This window comes from Xiphias gladius, chromosome 4 (genome assembly GCF_016859285.1).
Source record: "Xiphias gladius isolate SHS-SW01 ecotype Sanya breed wild chromosome 4, ASM1685928v1, whole genome shotgun sequence".
In the NCBI taxonomy this organism is placed as follows: Eukaryota; Metazoa; Chordata; class Actinopteri; order Istiophoriformes; family Xiphiidae; genus Xiphias; species Xiphias gladius.
Window position 1 is genome coordinate 5,842,328 of NC_053403.1, and position 20,881 is coordinate 5,863,208.

The 20,881-nt window shown below is 40.3% G+C and overlaps 1 protein-coding gene across 6 annotated transcripts in view; it reads right to left on the reverse strand.

Moving 5' to 3' along the window:
• dtnba (dystrobrevin, beta a) overlaps nt 1-13,675 on the reverse strand; it is a 40,839-nt gene extending 27,164 nt beyond the window's left edge. For 5 of the 6 annotated variants that reach the window (XR_005707298.1, XR_005707296.1, XR_005707295.1 and 2 more), the window contains exons 1-2: nt 13,409-13,674; nt 3,621-3,671 (exon numbers count right to left, since the gene is read on the reverse strand). The gene's annotated coding sequence lies outside the window, so the exon portion shown is untranslated. Of the gene's footprint in view, nt 1-3,620; nt 3,672-13,408 lie in introns of all 6 variants that reach the window. The other variant, XR_005707297.1, reaches the window with a different exon arrangement.
• Nucleotides 13,676-20,881: the final 7,206 nt, after the last annotated feature.

Consider the following 20,881-nt stretch of genomic DNA (forward strand, 5'->3'; position numbering starts at 1 on the left):
GAGCAGATCCTTTACATACTATATGCAGCTCTGATTGGGCAGCTGTTTTCTAACATTGCCAATACAAGTACAGTAAGAGAGAGTAGGCCTTATTATATCATTTACTGGTGCTTAACAAGTAAGCTCATTTCCCACTTGTTGTTATTTGTTCCGGGGCGGCTGTGGCTGAGGCAGTGGAGCGGGTTTCCCACTAATCACAGGTCTTGTGGTTTGATCCCCAGCTCCTCCTGTCCAAATGTCAAAATGTCCCTAATTGTTCCTGATGGTAAGACCAGCACCTTGTTTGTGTGTATGTGAATGAAAGGAAAATTGTGAAGTGCTTTTGACAAAAGCGCTACATAAATGCGACAAATTATGTTTTGTAGATAATACCTTTAGGGCTGCTTCCCCTAATCTTCTTGTTATTTTCTCATGTAATCAATCGAGCATTTAGTCTGTGAAATGTCAGAAAATAGTGAAAAATGCCCATCACTATTTACTAAAGCCCAAGGCTTTTTTTTTTTTTTGTTTTGTTCTTTTGTTCTCTATATATCTGAACGCACCTGCAAACTGGGACACGCTGACCCTCTCATATCAGGGGAAACAAAGGGGCAAGGCAAGTTTATTTGTGTAGTGCCTTTCAATGAAAAGGTAATTCAAATCGCGTTACATTAATCTAAAAAGAAATTTATTATTTATTATTTAGTATTACAAGACAATATAAAAAGACACATTTTAATAAAATAGAGGATAAAAATAAGCTAAAATAGAATGACACAGATAAACCCTGGAGAATAAAAAGTGCAGTGCAGTGCAAGGTATTGATAAAAAGTCAAGACTTCCCCGAACAATACTTCCCAACCCACTACAAATGTGAGAAATCTTGCGTGTTTGTACTCCCCCCAGCCACGTCCACAAATATCAATATGTCTTATCATGAAGCAGTTAAATGATTGAGTGCTAAAACATAAGTTCAACATTTTGGGGAAATGCACTTTTCCCGTTTCAGGTGGAAAGGTAGATGAAAAGATCAAATAACATCACTAAAATAGCTAAATATCCTTTTTGTGCTTCATTTTTTGTGCAGATTACACGAATATGATATAATGTGTTAATCAGTGAGATTCAGAAGTGTACAGCTATATGTACCACCTGACTCTCAGAAGTGCTGAGATGCTAATTTTTGTTATTGTTGGACAGAGACAGGCTAGCTGTCACCCCCCCCCTCCGTTTCCACTCTTTATGCAAATCTGAGTTGTCTATGTGCCGGCTTCATATTTACCTTACAGACATGAGGGCACTGATCTTGGCATCCAATTCTCTGCCAGAAAGTGTTTTCCCCCAAACAGGAAGACAGCTGAGCATGTGGATGTATACGAGTCAGTGAAAAGTTTATTGCTGACGTTTTATTGACACTCATTACGAAGAGCTGTTTAGAGTGGATGTTACACGAGCCGAAGACATATGAGAGTCTCCAAAAGCCTCACTTGCTCATCAGTTACAACTCTGGACTCCCCTGGTGAGCAAATTGTTATTTTCAGCCCGGCCTTGATGATACTAAACCCTGTCCGTCTTTCTGTCTGTCTGCGTCTGTCTGTCTGCATATAGCTGACACGGAGAAACATTTGGTGTGTGAGGTTTGCTTCTTATTTTAACTCTGAAAGCTTTAAGCCATCGTAGATATAATTAACCTTCCCGCAATTACCCCGAACAATGTCAGAGGCCCAGGAACAGCTTGGCTGCAGTTTTCCCTATCACTGGGTCGAAGTACAAACATTGGTCACAGGAAATTTTTTTTTTGTTTGTTTGTTTGTTTGAAAGTGATATCCAAATCAAACAGGCTTTCACCCAGGTTCCTGCATCAACGGTAACCCTGCAGCTTCCTGGCTGAACTTCAGTTGACACTGTTTAAAACCCAAAGATATTCAATTTACTAATCATATATGACCAAAAAAAAAAAAGCATAAAATCTTCACATTTAAGAAACTGGAATCAGCACATTTGTCATTTTTGCTTAAAAAATGACTAAAGTGATTATTGGATAATCAAAATAGTTGCTGATTAACTCTCTGTCAATCGACTATACAGCAGTTCTAGGCTTGCATAAACTTTTGTTAAAAAAAGTTATACAACAGTTATAAAAGGATACCTCTCTGTTATACCTTCAGTATTTACTACAAGGAATTATTTGTCACTTATTTCAAAAGGTAATATCAATAAGGACTTGAGAGCAGAAAAATACTATACTACTTGGTTTATGGGTTTTGTGTTAAGTGTACCAGTTGCCTATTCTCTTAACAATAAACATGACAACATGAAATGATGTTTGGTGTCCTCTTGTGAAATGATAAAGTTAAGCTTAAAAAAAAAAAAAATACCTCAAGCTACAGAAAGTCAGTGTTGCACTATTCCTCATCAAACGTAAAAGGATAATAAAAAGAATTATAAAAGAAAACCAAAGCGGTGCTGAATTTTATTTCTTTTTGTTTGTTTGGTGTTGCAATTTCAGCTTGATATTTTGAGAGGGTGACAGAAAACAAAACTAAGAGTCTACAGCTATGCTAGTGGCTCTAAGAGGCTGTATGCTAACATGTTCACAATTGTAATGCTAACATGCTGATGTTCAACAGTGTTATTTACCATGGCCTTAGTTTAGCATGTTAGCATGTTACCATTTGCTAATTAACACTACACACAAAGTACAGCTGAGGCTGATGGGAATATCATCACTGGGCCAATTAAAATTTTGACCTGATGATGGTGCTAGAATTAACGTTGGGGGATCACCAAAGTTATTACAGTTTATCATGAGGAAAACATGAACGTCTGTGCCAAATTTAATGGCACTCCATCCAATAGTTGTCGAGATATTTAAGTCTCAACCACCTGACCGACAGACGGACACATCGACATCAAATTGTTGCTGCTAATAAAGCACAAAGTCGTTACATTATTTGGTCGAGTATTAAAATGCTTGCTTTACCATCGAAACCACTTCCAGGGTGACTGCTGTCCCGGAAGCAAAACACACGGTGGATTCTATGCTGAGGTGATAATTACATAGAGAGATTTGTCCAAATAAATAAATAAATGAAATACGTATTTCTGAATCATGAGCCCGCTGGAAATAAATGCTCCCTGTCGCTCAGCGGAAACGTCTAAAATTAACACAACTGATGACTGACAGAGGACGGCTGGTTAAAGTCTTTTCTTGAGGGAACTCAGCTATAAAAAGTGAAGCATAAGGGAGAGAAAAATGAAAGAGACAAAGAAGGGAACGGAAGTGGAGAGGTATATACAACTGACTGCATGTGTGTCGCTTTTCTGTGCTTGTGTGGGTGGCAATGCGCACTGCCGTTGCACCATGGTGTTTTATTATGGCTGACATTTGCTGAGCCTCACGGAAACAAACACACAAACAACACACGCTGCTCTGAATACACACACCCTCTGAACCAAGGGATACTCTCTTGGTCTTCCTCTAACTTACAGTATAGCTTGAGGTACAGTAGAGTTTAGAAACCACAGCTGGATGCTTAATTGTACTGAATGCACTGCGTTGGCGTTTTGCTACTACTACATCTAGACTGTGAGTGTGTGTGTGTGTGTGTGTGTGTGTGTGTGTGTGTGTGTGGTCATACCTCTCTGTGTCAGGGGGTCACACAGGACAGAGGAGCCTCAATAAAGGACGTCTAGCAGAGAGACACAGAGAGAAGAGACAGGCAATTTGAAAAGTCTTTTCAGTCTATAGACAATGACGTCAAAGGGTTCTTTGGGGACAGCAGAGGACACACACTAATACAGAGACACAGTAAACACAACCAGTGGGATACGCACTCCTCCCTCTATACACTAGATAAACCAGCAAACATGTGCACCGGTCTATGAGGCAAATTTGTCTTTTTTATTATGTTATAATTAAAATTTGCTCGGTAATGTAATCTGTAGTTCCTGCTGATATGAAGAGAGATCCTCTCTGATTGTAGCTCACTTGAAAAACCTCTGTATTAACTGTAACGTTAAGACTCTCTCTCAAAACTAGAGCATCAGATTGTAACACGGCAAAAAGTAGTCACTCTTCTTGTGGTTGCAGTGACTCTTTTTATCGTGTAGCTACTCTGCACAGACTTTGTGGATCATTTAAGGTTATTCAAACTGTAACGTAAATCAATACCACGTTTTATTATTCTTGACGTGTACTTTGTATAATGGACAAAAACTGTAAAGAAGTCATGACTATTTGTAAATAATGACATCCACTCCTTTATTCACCATTTTAGTTACAAATTTTAGAAAAGAAAGCAAACGCTGAACAGCTGCCAAGTGCCAACTTAATTCTCCTCAAACAAATCATGACAAATACAATGACTTTACACACTGACATGTTATTAGGCTCTGTTCAACAAGCTCTCATGATAGCATCGTCGGCAATCCTTCTACAACAAAAGAGATAACTATTGTCCCACAAATACGGTCTAACTCGAGCCCCATGGGTACTATAACCACAAAACATGGGATGCTTCTGCTTATGCGTAATATTTCTGTGCATGAACTGCACATTGGGGGGAGGCCGAATTCACGCAGACAGTTTCAACGCACGTGTTTGAGTGCGCAGAAAAACCTAAAGATTATTTAGTTGGATGTGAAATGAGGCCACCCTGAATTATCGAGATTGTGACACCTGCCGACAGGATGTAACTAACAAGACAGATAGATATCACACAGACAGCGGACGAGGAAGTATTCAGAACTTTTACTAAGTAAAAGTAGCAATACCCTAGTGCAGAAATACTCTGTTAAAGTCGTGTGTTCAAAATTGTACTTAAGTACAGAAGTATTACTATTAAAATACATTTAACGTACCAAAAGTATAAGTACCTGTTAGGGCAGAATTGTCATTTCAGAGCAATGATTATTATATTATTGAATTATAATTATTTACGAATTAATATGTAGAGCTCTTAAATGTTGCAATTGGCAAAGGTGGGGCTAGTTTTAATTACTCTATGCTGCTAGTAATTTCCCCCCGGTATCAATAAAGTCTTATCTGATCTTATCTATCCTCTAATAATACATCATCGTTTATTTGTTGATTATATTTAATATTAATCTGAATCTGCAGAGTAACTAAAGTTATCAAATAAATGTAATGGTATAAAAAATACAATATTTGCTGCTGAATTGTAGAGAAGGAGCAGAAGTACAAAGCATCAGAAAATGGAAAATTGCACTCAAGTGCAGTACTTGAGTAAATGTACTTTCCACCACTGCATACAGACAAACAGGCAACAAGTACTTGATTGTATTATACAGGAGATGAAGATTCTAATGCCACAGAAGCAACATATATGATGTTATGTGACGTATATGATGTTCCTGTTCTGCATCCGGTTACCAACCTTAAATGCCACATGCGATCTTAATCTGTCCCCGCATTGTAAGCTGCGTTTTCAAAAACATCTGCCAGTATCACTTCTGTTGAGTACCTGTGGTTAATGATTAGGACTAGCTACCAAATTTCAATACTTTTAATGCATAAATGTGCCTGTAGCATTGAGTATGGAACACTGCCAAGTATTTAAAGTTGGCATCCAATGAAAGGTCAGATTCTTAGTATTGTCTATGTACTCTTTGATCAGATATTTTATGATCTAAATAATGAAACTTTTCTACCTTTAGACTATATATTTTTTTTTAGACAGAGTTCTTTATTTAACACCGACACACTGAGCACTCGCTGGTACCATAAGTGTTTTTCCCCGTTTCTGTATTTCCATTTCCAAAATTTATCTCAATATAACTTGGGACATGGGACTCTCTCGGCTATCTAACAATCATGTTTCTTGCCACGAGTTTTAATTATTTCAACTCTGTTTCTTAGAAATCAGTCTGGCATGGCAGACGGCCTTCAATACCTACATGCTTCGGCTGCCGCTGCCGCGGAGAAGAGGCCCATCGGAGGCATGAGCATGGATATATTACGAGAGCGGGATAGAGCGCTTCCCACTCCGCGAGTGGTCAGTCGTAGTATTGCAATGAAAAAAATCCCCTGCGGCCCAAAAAGCATTTTCACAGAGACCGCCTTCATTAAAGAGATGGCTGTAAAAACTGTCGACAAACTATTAACCACGGACCTAAAACAAGGTCTGTTATTAATCTCTGTATTATCAATTTTAATCTACAGAACTTTTGTATTTGTAACTTTCCCAGAGCCTAAAAAAATGAATTTTATTTTCTGCACCCGGCGAGCAATTTTCATTCAAGTGTGTGGATGACATTTTTGAGTCCAGCTTCCAGCTATTATAATACATCCATGGGCGCGAGCAATAGAGAACTCAAAATGCTTAGTTATTGCAGTTGTGAACAAAAAAAATGGCGCTGTTGTTGATAAATTCATCCAAAATTGACCCAAAATCCAAAAGGGAATTGATATAAGCTGCAGATTGTAAAATCAACAGCATAATTTTGATGAGTCAACAACCGGGAGAGTTTCGTGCCCATCCAAAACGTAGAAATACTCCAGCTGAGAGTCATGTAACTTTGTCTGAGGGAAAATTTAATAGGACTCTACTTCCACAGCCAGGGTGCCCAAAATATCTTCCTCCACTTTGCAAATCTATTTTGGTAAATGAAAAAAAAAGGTTACAAAGATTTTAAACATATAGGTCTGCAGCTAACGATTCATTTTTTTTTTAATCAATTGTTTTGTCTATAAAATTACAGTAAATAGCAAAAAATGCCTGTTCTAATTTCCCTCAAACCAAGACGACATCTTCAAATGTCTTGTTTTGCCTGACCAACCATCCAAAACTCAAAGATATTCAGTTTAATATCATGTTTGATAAAGAAAAGCATCAAATCCTCACATATGAGAAGCTGGAAACAGCAAAAAAGACGATTATTTGATTACCAAGACAGTCTGTGAATCGATTAATCAACCAATCCTTGCAACACCATAAGCAAACTATGGTACTGAAGAAAGTAGTATTTGGCAACTTCATCGAAAAACAGATATCATATTGACACGGATGTTGAAAATTAAAAAAAAAAAATTTTTTTTTAAAAATGACTGAGGCTATGGTGCTGTCATTCATACATCCTGCCCACACACATATATACTCAAGTAATCATGCATGACTGCATTATGCAAATATTATGATGTTCGGTCTCATCAACATTTACGTTTTCTCTGTCCTGTTACTAAAGTGTTTTGTGAGTGTGTGATAACGTGTGTAAAGTGGGTCGCATCAGTGCAGACCACCCAAAAAGTGCACCTGTGCATAAACAGCCCCACACACACACACACACACACACACACACACACACACACACACACACACAGTTAGGCAGCCCCAACACCTGAGCAAAGCAAATGGTCCTGAAAGCAAAAACACATTATCTTTTCTCCCACAAGCCTCACTTGCTATCTTTCTCACACACACACGCACAAAAAAAAAAAAAAAAGAAAAACACCTGTGCACTACAGACTTTGATTTGTAGCCAAAAATCAAACAAAAATTACCAATACTGGCCTTGCCGCTGTGTTCTGTGGGCGAATCCACATGAAACTTGGTGTTCGTGAGTTGGACAGCAGGAAGAAGACACTGATATGGGGACGGGGCGTCAGGCAGGCAAGGGGGTACTAGAGAGGGGTAAGAGGGTGTTTACCACCCTCTGCACGCCACACATGCACCGTGCATGCCAGATGACCACATTACCACTTGCAGCTGCTCTGCATTCTCACAGTGTGCCCTGACAGGACCTAACCAGTGTGTGTCATACATGATATATCTACAGTAGACAACTTTAGACACTGACTTTGCTGAAATACCTATAGGCTCCATTTATCCTCTAAACAACCCTTTACTGTAATACACGAACCAGATGAGGCTCGTTAGCCGAACTCACAAATCCCTCTGCAAAGCTCTTGAAAAAGGTTTCTGAATTAATTTTTAAAAAGTTAAGGTTTCAGGCAATTGAGAAATTTGGGAGTTTATGCAGTTTCTAGAGCCAACTACATTACCGGTGGTTTGGCCGGGTCTCAGAGGTCCTGAAAAACTTTAGAACTAATGGAGACCAAATAAACTATCATTATATATTATTAAAAAATCTGGAAAATTTTACGATGAATGTTGTTTCTATCCTGAAAAGCAGTTCTGGTCCAGTGAGGGACCAGTGACTGTTTGTGAATAAACTGATTGATACTACAGTGGTTTATTAGAGGTCTCGATTCCCTATTTAGCTGCAAGCATGCACAAATGTGTCTTAGAAAAGTAGCAGTATTTGTTGTGGTTGTAATGTCAACCTGTTTATCAATGCATCCCCATTAATACCCAGAGTTTTGCATGATGGCAGGGCTGCAACCAGCAATGATTTTCCAAATGCATAGGCTACTTTTTTAAATTAACTTAATTAAGTTGACAGTCTATAAAGTGTCAGAAAATAGTGAAAAAAGTCAATCACTATTTATATGAGCCCAATATGACTTCATCAAATTGCTTTTTTGTCTGATGAAAATTCCAAACGGGAGCATATTCAATTTACCATTATACAGAGCAGATAAAAGAAGAAAATACTCACACATTTAACAAGCTGGATTCAACTAGTATTCCTCAAATCTAGTTCAACATGCGCTTTTCTTAGGGGCCTCTTTGCCACAGAGAAACACCTGCAACTGTACCGACTGCAAGCAGGTTGAACCGAAAGCAAAACTCTCCCCCTACCTTCCCAATCTCTCACTCCTGACCCTTGATCCCTGTGCTGCCACAGAGACAACCCGGCTGACCCGTCGTGACCCCAGGGTTTTCACCGGGCAGGTATAAACAGAAGCAACTTATATCTGGTTACATATTTAAGATGGGACAGCTAGCGTGCCAAGGGTGTTTGGAGGACTGGACCAGAAGTTAGAGCTTGTTCTAAAGGGGGCGACATGGTGAAGCTTGTTGTAAGGGTTGTTAAAATAAAATACAGAACCAAGCCTGAACTGACAGACCAAGAACTGGACTCAGTTTGTTGATTTTGATTGATTCTGTTGGCAAAACATAAAATTTTTTACCTTTCCAAATTTGTTTTTAAGCTCTCTAATAGCAACAAAGCTGTCCAATTAATAAGAAAACCACTGTGCAGGGTTTGGTGTCTTCTAAGCCTTCACACTCGCGAATCAAGACTTCCTGGATTATATTGTATGTTTTACCGATACCTGAAACAACTGCACCCCGACCAATACAGAATTTCTGAGGCCGATACCAATTTCAATATTTAACAGTTTTTTTAAAAATCTGATAACAATATATGGGCCGATATTTCAAAATATAAACACCCAACATAAATAAAAAATCTTGACATGAATCCCTGAGAAATAGTGACCAAGATACATATTGATCGGGACATTTTACAGTTTGAAAAAAAAAAAAAAAAAAAAAAAAAACTATCAGTGCTGTCTGGTTGACAAACTAAGTAATAGTGATACTGTTTCTAAATTCCCTCAAACCTAATTTGGCATTTCTGTACTGCAAATTCTTGCCTCTTATCAGCCAACAATATACACAGAAAGCGAAATACCTTCAATTAACTAATATTGAGGTCTAAAACAATAGGCGCCTTGCGATACTTTAATGGCGGGATGGATATGGTCTGAACGCTCGGTAAGGGCATGTTCAGACAGAAAAGCGCTGCGTAAAAAAACGCAAAGGGCTTCAGCACCAGGACGCAGGTTCATCCGGCAAGGAGGTGAACCTGGCTGAATTTTTGGTGCAACACAACGCAATGGCATCCTGCAAAGACACTGCATCAGCCAATCAAATACGAGCAAGCCCACATTCCAGGTAGATTGCTTCGCAACGTGAACACTGTATATCTACTGTTTATTTCTGCGACCGTCATGAAAAAAGCCGAAAGAATTTCTGCGTTGATGACTGTACAGAGTTGTAAAATCCTGTCTTGTAGTGTTTTGAAACCATTTCGAACTGATTTTGCATCTGTTAAGCCTTCAGCCTCAAAGACCTGTTATTCAGACTGGCTTTCCTGGGTCATATTTCATAGACTCACTGATACCTGAAGCAACATGCCCCCACCAACACAGTCCCTTGCTTTGTTTTACAGTAACACAGTGCTGTTTTCCTTCTGGATGCCCGATGCAGTAGAAACCTATTAGAGACCTAATAAGACTTGGTATCAGACTCGTCTCCATTTGTTTTTACATTTACACTAACCCCAAACATGTGACTGCAACCAAAGTTAAGTTTAGAACTGAAACCTGGGCTGATAATCTGGCTTTTTGGTGGTGAGGTCGGTATGCTCAGAGAACTGCAAGGTGGTCATGCAGGTTGCAGTGAAAGAAAGGAGGAAATGAAAAGCGACAGAGCAATGCAGACACAGAAAGAGAGAGAGACACAGTAGGGATTGAACATAAAGATATTAAGATATGAAGAAGAACAAGATGTACAAAGAAGCCAGAAGGAGGGCATGGGTCAGAAATTTAGATGATGAAATCGACGGGAAGAGAATGAAAGAGAAAACAAAGAAAAAAGATAGGAAGTGAAAGTTGTGTCTACTGTCTTGAAGGAGCAAAAGTGTAGAAACCTTTGATCATTCGACATTGAATCTGCAGCCGGAAATACCTATTTGCAAGTTTACATGATTTCAGGGGTTGGAAGACAAAGATCCCCAAGTTTAATCAAACTTTTCATCACAACAACCCCCTGAATCAGGGTCTCACCCATAAACTTAAACCATTAGTTTTGTCTATTTCTTTGCCCCTTGAGCAAGTCATTTTAAAAAACAGCCATATTATTGTTGTGAAGCAGGGACCCAGCAGCAATATTCAAAGTATTTGTAATGGATTCCCATAGATTTTGTCACCCAGCTCTACAGCAGGTCAATGAACAGATAGACTGAACGATCAGTGACCTTAGTAAACCATTGCAGGGATACAAAACAAACTGTTACACAAACTAAGCAATGACAAATACTGGTGGTTCTTTGATCAAAGTTGGCCCTGTCATTTCACCGTATTTTACTGCAATTCTGCAAGCTATCCGAGAGTTAACTCCATAAACGACTGGAGAGCTTTTAGGTCTCCAGAATTGTATGAGGGCAATCCTACTGCTCCTACATGCAAAATAAAGAATACTTAAATTTCACTGTAATTTAATTCTTGTGAAATTATATGAACTAGAGACTGGGTAGGAATGACTGCTTCTAATTATAGGTTTCACTCTCACCGCTATTATCTCCCCACCCACAGGGGAGACAGTAACACAATTCAGCACTGCTGTAAATCAACAACCACTAAAATCTTTCCATATGGAGACGCTGAGATGAAACATTGTGAAGTAGGGGCTACTTAAGAAACCACTGCACGTATTCAGGTGAAACACTAAGCCACGTTTTATATCCGGTTAACACGTGCGGGAGGGTGAAGGGCAGGAAAAGTGGGAACGGTTCATTCTTGTTTCCCCTTTCATTGAGCCCTGTTAAAGATGTAAACAAATAGCCCACTGCTCAATTAAAGTACACAACATATTGCTACCAGGGAAAAAGGTAAAGTTCTTTAGGGGACAACTCATCAGTCACTGTGATCTCTCTCTCTCTCTCTTGCTGTCATCCCTCTCTTTTTAGCTTTATCCACAGGGAGAAACAATTTGGAAAAGTCTGCAACCTGCCTGGATACACAATTTGTGTGTTTTTCCTCCAGGATTTGGATTTTTACACTCTCCTCCGTTACTGTCGCAGCCAACACTTGGCCTGTTTATTAATGAACTTGACCATTATTAGAATATTTGCGCTCTACCTACAGGTGAAAAAAAAAAAAAATTAAACAAAAAGCTGTGTGTACTTTTTAACTGTTAAAACAACAGCTGCTGAATTAGAAGACAACTATACTTTGAATTTTAATCGCGATGCAGAAACCGGAACATAATACGGCTATTGGTTGTTTGATTTAATAGTAACAAAACCAAAAATATAATTTAAGCACTCAGCTTTTAAGGAGAGGTGCAATAAATGGCCCACCTTGGACGTAAAAATGGAAAGAATTACAGAGATTTAGATGGTTTATGAACTGGAGCTTGACAACAAGCTGGCCAACCAATACTGGAAGACGGTATTAGTTTATCACAGATATACAGTGTATAGAAACAGCAATACAGACATGCGTGGTGTGTGAATGCATCCGATGCACGTTTAACAACATTCAGAAAATTTCTGAATAATCAAAAATATTGTATTTACCTAAACTTTTTATGTTTAAAAAAAAAACAAAAAAAACTTCTCTCGTATTACACTGGTGCTTTGGCACCTTATTAAAATCGTGAATAAACAGAAAAACTTGTATTCTGTTTTTCTTCAGTTTGTATCAGTAAGCAATTTGATTTTCCGACAGAAATCGTCTCCCAAAACGGTGTTCTCTTATGTGGACAACAGGCAGAACTTACCCTGTTTTTTTATACTGTTTGAGTACCTGCACTTGCTATACTGTGCTTTAACAAATCTCAGGGGGATTTGGGGAGGTGGGCTGTCATGTGCTCCTAGAGCCCCAAATGTGCTCAGGCCTTCTCTCCGATAACACTTTCAAGGCAAGGCTGTTATTATTTGGATTGCTGAAGATTCAGTAAAAAAAAAAAAAAAAAAAATTACTGGGATTTATTAAAAGTATTTCATTTCAACCAGCTGGTCAGGTGAAAAGATACGTTAGCCCTAACACTGGCATCTGTAATTCTAACAGTCTCGCCACATCTGTTTCCATTCAGCTTGTTGCATTGTAACTGTACATACATGTGCATGTCCACTCTACACCTAAATCGTTAACATTCACTGTGCCGAATCTCACCACGGACACTAGCGAGTTAAAAAAAAAGCATGGAGTTGTGTCGCATAACGCCTGAGCGACTGGCGATGAGCCGGTTAACGTGAAATTGGCGGATTTTTGAATGGAATAACGTTCCTCCCATAGAAGAGAACACCAATCACCAACAGTAGCTCTGATGTGAAAAGTGGGCACTCACGACCGGGAAGAGACAGTAGTTTGGATATTTTTAAGCGCAATATTTCGACGGTCTTCTCCGGACACGTTAGGTTTCCATAAATTTCAACAAGATTTGAGTCAAAGCTTCTTTCCTTTTTCTTCCTCTTCTTCTTTTTTTTTTTTTTTAGCTCTGCCTGGTTCTGGGAAGCTGTGTGACATCTGAGCGGCCATATTGCAGAAAAGTTTTACTCTCCTGTTCACCTTATTCCCACGAATGAATGTGTACTTGAAATCTCTCGGGCTCAAACTTGGTTACCTTGGGGTTTTTTTGGGTTTTTTTTGTTTGTTTGTTTGTTTATTTTTTTTTTAAAATTGAACAAGTCGCACTCGCAGTAACTAAAACACAGGCTTCCACTCGCGTTTTAAGGTTGTATCTCCTAGCATGTGAGACGGAGGTCTACTCACCGAGGGTATTTTCGACAGGTATTCGTCGCCAAATACCGACATCAACACTGAAACGTGTGGCACTGACTTTGGCTCGTTTCTTCTCTTTTGAAATATCCGCTTCCGTGTTTTGTTGCCTCCTCTTTGGTTTGGCCGATATCCTCCCTCGGGCCCCGTTATTTATATCCGTGGCGAACCATGTTTCACACCCTCCATGACCGCTGCCGCGATGAAGTGGACTATTTTTGAAAGAAGTCCCTGGTCTCGTCGGTCCGTCCCACCAACCAACCAACCAACCAACCTACCCCCCCGCCCCCGCCCACGCGACTTTGACTGGTGCGTGCTGCTGTGGCACAAAACCGACTTTGCACTCACTGGATTTTTAGTAATAGTGCAGTTCGAGCCTGCTAGAACAGTAGCTAACCAAGCCCCAGTGACCAAAGACGCGTTTACTCCGCACAGGAAGGATAATCGGTTACCTTGCGTTGCTTTAACCCACGGACGGATCATGACACGACGACCCCCTGGGCTCAGACGTGGACCAAACCCCCCACACACACACACACACACACACACACACACACACTGTAAAGGAGCAAGACACCCAGGCTTAAAAAACGACTACAAACGACACAGCGTCGTGTATGTGTCTGTTTGTAGTCATTTTATTAACCGCCTGTAGTTGTTTTGCATCTTTGTAGTTGTTTTCCATACCATTTGTAGTCATTTTGAGTCTGTTTGTAGTTGTTACGCATCTCTGTAGTTTTTTGCATTTCTTTTTAGTAATTTGACATACAGTTTGTAGTTGTTTTTCATCTTTGTTGTTGTTTTGCATCTCTTTGTAGTCGTTTTGAGTCTCTTTGTAGTTGTTTCACATCACTTTTCGGGTAATTTTATGTCTGAAGTCATTTGGCAATTCCTTGTAGTCATTTTGTTAACCGTTTGTAGTTGCTTTGCATCTTTGTTGTTTTGAGTCTCTAGTTTTTTTGCATCTCTTTGTAGTAATTTTGCATACCGTTTGTAAAGGTTTTGAGTCTGTTTGTAGTTGTTATGCATTTCTTTGTAGCTGTTTTGCATTTGTAGTCATTTTGCCTAACGTTTGTAGTTGTTTTTCATCTCTGTAGAGTCATGTTGCGTCTATTTTATGTCTGTAGTCATATTGCATCTCCTTGTAGTCATTTTGCATACCGTTTGTAGTTGTTCTTCATCTCTTTGTGGTTGTTTTTTTTTTTTGTCTGTCCTGGGTTGTTTTGTGTCTTTTTGTGGTCATTTGATTGACTTTCCTACAAGAAATGTTAACTTTGTGGGGAAGGCCCTTCAAACAACTCTGGCCCAGGGGCCCAAGGGTTTAGGGGCCCCCTGGGCCAGAGCTGGGCACAGTAGAACCTTTCAGCTTTAACCACTAGAACTTTCATGTAGCATTTCAGTACCTATATGATGATATATATATATTGCCAAGTAAAGATATAATTGGTAATTGATAAGAGACAGTGAATCTGGGGCTGTTGGGGGCTGTGAACAGTTGGTAATCCAGCCCTGACTAGTCTTATTTTCTTTGACATCTACAGTTAATATTTACATTGCAGATTCAGATTTTACATTCAACATGTATCAGTTAAAATGTGGGGTAGTTTCATGCATAAAAATAGTCAACGATATAAAGTAATTACAATGATCTAATGATTTATATATTTAAGTAAAACTACTTAAGTGACTAACAAAATGCAACAAATTTAAAATTTTCCATTTTTAGTAATCAACTTTTAATGTCGTAATGGGTCCAGGTTGGGCTCATTTTTTCAGTTATTTTACGTACTGTTGGGTAGTTTAATCAATAACAAAGCAATCTGTCTTATAAGATAAGTGCAGGGCAGTAAAAAGTAGAATATTTGCCTCTGAAATGTAAAGTAGCATAAGATGGAAATATTCAAGCACTACAAAAAACCTTTACATGTGTAATTTGAGTAAACACACTCAGTTACATTACCCTGCTGAGGATTACAATGTCTTGTACTTATAGTTTTCATTAGGATAAGCTGTGACGTTACCGGCACAGTGTAAGTCAGCCTCTGACTCTCTTCCTCTCTGTACTGTGTTTGACAAACCATCATTCTCCGGAGGCTGTGAAATTCACCGGCCCCGTGTGACTAAACTACACGCATGCACCACACATTTCAGGCATGTTTGATCTGAGCGGATTCTCTCCTGAGGCATAGTGCAGTTAACACAAAGTGTGTGCGCATGTTCATTGTAACACCAGCAGGTGGCGCTCCAGAGCCATCCACTGGCTTCTGGCCGTATAAAAAATTTGGCAACCAGTCCAGGATCCCAATGCATGCCGGGAGAGGGTGCAGTGACCTTAAAAAAGGAGCAGATACATATGGGAAACAAGTAAATGAACGGCCCAATAATCTGCAGTAGATCTATGAAGGCTGAGAGCTATCAGAAAGCAGGGTGACATCCGAGGTGCCTGCTGACGCCGCCAAAGCACCTGCCACGAAACCGCAAAACAGCAGAAGGGGGTTCTTGCAGATTTACACAGAACAGTGGTTCCCAGCCTTGGGGCCAGGACAACCCAAAGGGGGTCCCGGCCAAATATCAGATTGCTCAACACACAATTAAAGGGATAATAACAAAAAATACAACATTGTGTTTATTTCTTCTGACTTTTCTCTGATTTCAGGTGTTTTCTTTTGACAAAGTGGAACATCCTTCAAATTAAACAGTCCAAGAAGAAATTAGAGGGTATTACAGCTTTTTTCATTAGTCATTACTTCATGTTTAAGTAGCCACCCGCCAAAAATCTGGAAGGTACTATAGCTCCCCTTTTCTGAGATTACCACAGCTTGTAGCACCCATCTCTGTAACACATCGAGCTTTTTGTATTACCAGCAGACATGCACTCGTCCATAGCTTGTAAAATCTGTGTTAAAATGTACAGAAAAAGTAGACACTGTAACTGTGTCTTGAAGTTACATCAAGGACAATGATGTTTTCAGTCTCTTCTGGCCCAAGTCAAATTTCTTTTATCTGCCCACAATTAATGGCAGCCCGAGTGAATATTTAACTTGTGCAGTGGAAAGGAAAAAGAGGACGAACTCAGACAATTTAACAGCACCGAATGTAAACAGACCGGCTGTAATCTTGTGCAAAGTATTGTACAAGATTACGTCCCGTACCCACAACAACCGCAGACATACTGTACACAACTAGAGGATACAGCTGTTGTAAAAATGGGCGGATCATTTTTATTTATATGTTCAAAGCTAAGTTGCAGTTTGCATGAGCTTCAAAGTGCCGCAGGGGAAATAGCACATCCTCATTTCGGTCCAATGTCATTTCAGTGGAAGTTGTGATCTAAGCAAAAAGCTGGACATTTAAAGGGAAAATTACAACTTCTTTAACTAACTAATTGAAAGATAAAACATTTTTCCGCTCTATAAGGATCCCAGGTGTATTTTTTTTTCTTTTTTTGCAGTCCCAGCAGAGATACTACACGTTGTCACTGAGGATGAGCAGCATGCCCTTTGAGCTGGTGGAGGAAACCGCACGGTGCACGGCAGCTCTCTTCTCCCCCTCTCACAGCAGAGGGCAGCCTCGGCCCAGTCACTAACCACTGACTGTTGGCAGTCACGCAGCTTCTCAACAGCGCAGCTGCCTCCAAGACAATACCAGCCAGTCTTTCCCCATCCGTGACCGGCGTGCAGCATTGCAGCATTCGGTCGCATAACCCCTAGACCAGTTAGAGAGACACAGTGGACCTGCTGGCTAAGATGGTTAGCCCGGGAGTTCTTAACCATTATGGGAAAGGATTCAGATCAATGGGTGCTTAGATAAACTGGGTAAATAGGTCTGATATGTGCTGAGGAGGGGGTAAGACTGAAAATCGGTTAAATGTGTTATTTAGAAATTCAATTGGTTTAATACTCTCAGAGCTCAGTATGTTCTCTGTGCTGTAATTTGTTATTATGCAATGGTAACTAAAATAATTCTTCCGTCAAACGTGCTCCTACTTTCCCAACAAAGCTCTGCTCTCTGGTCATGAAATATTAAACGTGGACAGGCAGGGGCAGCTGGGCCGAAGAGGAGACCTCTGTTAACCCTGTAAGTCAACTACTGACAGGGCCCCGGACTGGCGGGGTGAATTTATAGATCTCTCTGTGTGCTACGAGGGGACGTGCAACCCTGGCCGGCGGGCCTGCCTGTGATAGGGCGGGCCTCTGCGGTGGAACAGTCCATGATGGACACGGACGGGGACATGAACACAGCACAACGCGCGGTACACTTAACCTGCACTCGGTGGCCACCTTTCATTTTACCCACTTCGAACAAGTACTCAGCGCTAAGTGTATCGCGCAGTTCCCCAATCAAGTCAAGTTGTTAGATTTTGAGTTGTCTTTTGTGTGGTCAGCCTTTGAGGTGAAATTTAATTTTGCTGTGTTGTAGTATGCGTGCGTGTCTGTGTGTGTGTGTGTGTGTGTGTGTGTGTCAATTCCAGACCTGCTGATATGACGTTGTGTGTAAATGTGGCTCATGAATCACGGACTTGAGTGTGCTCATCACAAACCTGGAAGGTTACCAGTCCTGTGTACGTGTGTGTCTTGTTAAAGATTTTTTTTTTCATGCATGCACGCACATGTATTGATTAGAGAGAATTAAATATGAATAATTGACCAGCAGGTGCCTGTGACAGTGTCTTTATTGGATTTTTTTTTTTTTTTTTTCAGCCAGACATGAGCTCAACCTGACTGGCCCACCATGTTACATACATACATGGAGAGACAACCCCCCCACCCCCCCACCCCCCCCCACACACACACACACACACACACACACACACACACACACACATCCCCATCCCCATCCCAACACCCTTTACTGGCAGGTTACCATGGAAACAGGCTGCTCCACAGTCACTTCCTGATTGTCTTCGGATTCCTGCATCCATCCATCCGTCCATCCCCCCCTCTCTTCCATCAGCACCCGCCCTCCGCCCCACCCCCACAGCCCTCACACACACATTTGTACAGTATTTTACAGCCCTGACACAGATGGAGAACGTACATGGATATTTTTTACTGAATAATATGACAAAAATGTTTACACATGAGAAACCGTCATTCGTAAAGTTTACACCATTATACACGTATATTTTGAGGCAGTAGAGGCGAATAAACAATATGCGAATTAACAATAAGCAGATTTAAACATTTAAATGAGCTCTTTTCAGTATTGTAGACACCAATTTTTCTATATTTTGCTTGACTACCACTACTTTAATATCTTTATCTGACCAATAGCAACCTGAAATTTGGCATGATGGACCCTCTCATATATTTAAAATATATTCCAAATGAATGTACAACGTCGTCCTCTATAAACACTGAATATCAACATACAGTAATACAATTCCAGCTGCAGTAAATTGTTCATCAAGTTAAAGGTATAGTTGCATGTTTTTTGACCTCTATTATACACCACAAACATGAAAATCTCAGAGTATTTCACGTCTTGTTGTTTTTTCATAACAATCTGGGTCAATCATGTACCCAGATACTGATGGCTAAACACCATAAATTCCTCAGTGTGCATCCGCGAATGGCCAAGACAGAGGCGCGAGTAGGTTAACACAGGTTTAAATTCATTCAAAACAACATCCGATGCTACTTTGCTCCACAGCAAGTGTTCATTTTTGCTATTTTTAACCCCTTCCCCCTCATTTAGGTACTGTTATTAGCTATTTTCTTAGAGTGAGTGCAGACAGAGCTTCTGCTGAAACAATATTTAAAGTCAAAATGTCACAAACATTATCTGGTTACAGCTTCTCAAATGTGAGGATTTGCTCCTTTTCTCTCTTTTGTATCACTGTGAACTGAACAATCTCTGGGTTCTGGACTGTTGGTCAAACAAAACAAGCAAATTTTTGGACGTCATCTTGGTTTCTCTGACATTTTGATAGACATTTCTTGATTACGTTTTTGACATTTTTCTAGATCAAATGAGTAACTGATTAATTAAAATGTTGATATAATCAGCCACAATGAAAATCACAATTCGTAGGCCCTTGTGTGAGCAAGTTACAGTGAGTGACAGTACATTAAAAACGATCCGGGGCCGAGAGTTAAACTAACCTTTGTTAAACAGAGGAATTTCTGCAAGCACATTTCTGTCATATTATCAGACATTAATAATGACACGGTTTGACGTTTGGGTCGTGAAACATTTTGTACACACAGGAGGACAATGGCATGTGTCAGTTACTGTTGTCAGTCAGTCAGTTGTCAGTTCTGTGCTCTCTTACACCTAGCAGGGGGGTTCAGCTGCAACAGGATCTGTGGCATCAATAATACAGTGATTATTAGCCCCCCCGTCTGTTCCTCTTAACCTCTAGGAAGTGAAGAACCCTGTGACACTAAACTGCACACACCTGACTGCACGCTGCTTTCCAAACAGGCCAGTCTGGTACACTTCAACTTCACTCAGTAAACCCTCGGTCAACAGGTTTTACCGACCCTCTTACCACAGCAGACATTACGAATGAACTCAATGTCTATTTTACGGTTACGTTTTAAATTAACTGTGTCATTTCACAGAAGCCACACGGCCACGTCTCAATGGTCTGAAGAGACATGGCTACAATGACCTGTGGCTATGGCTATATACTGGAAGCAATCCTCACTTACAGTGGCAAGAAAAAGTAAGTGAACCCTTTGGAATTACCTGCATTAATGTGCAAATTTGTCTTAAGATATGGCTACTGACATCAAATAAAAGCAAATTTGGAGTGAGGAGTTATCAAACCTGAATGGAGACGGTTTAGTTCTGTGCCTACGCTCCCTAGAAGTGGCCGACGAGCCATGACGACTCCAAAGGATAAAAAAACCAGAATTGATCCGAGGTTAAAAAAAAAAAAAAAAGAAAGACACCCAGAGTAACAGCTAAAGGCTCAAAGGAATCAATGGAACTGGTTAAGATCTCTGTTCATGAGTCAAACATACACAAATAATGGTGCATGGTTGCATGGAGCACCATCCCTGAGGCTGCTTCTCTCTCTCAAAAATATGGTGTAACATATGGCGTAAAAAGCGCACCGAATGAAAACATCACTCTACAGGTGAAGTACAGTAGGGAGGGAGCAGCATGATTCTGGGCCGCCCTCCTGCCTCTGGGCCTGGACAGCTCGTCATCAGCGAGGGTGAAAATGAATTCCCAAGTTTATCAAGGTATCTTAGATAGATAACGTCAGGGTGACTGGTTCGCACAGCTGAAGCTAAATAGAGAGTTAGGTGATGCAGCAGGACAGTGACCCTAAGCACTGGGGTAAATCTGCCAAAGACAATTTCAACCTCAGACAAAGACAATCCACCCGGTCGGAAGAAGTTGGGTGGTGCGGCAGGGCAGTGACCCTAAACGCCGAAGTAAATCTAGCACAGAGTGACTTCAGAGAAAGACAAGCCACCCATTTGGAGTTGCCCAGTCAGGGCCCAGACCTTA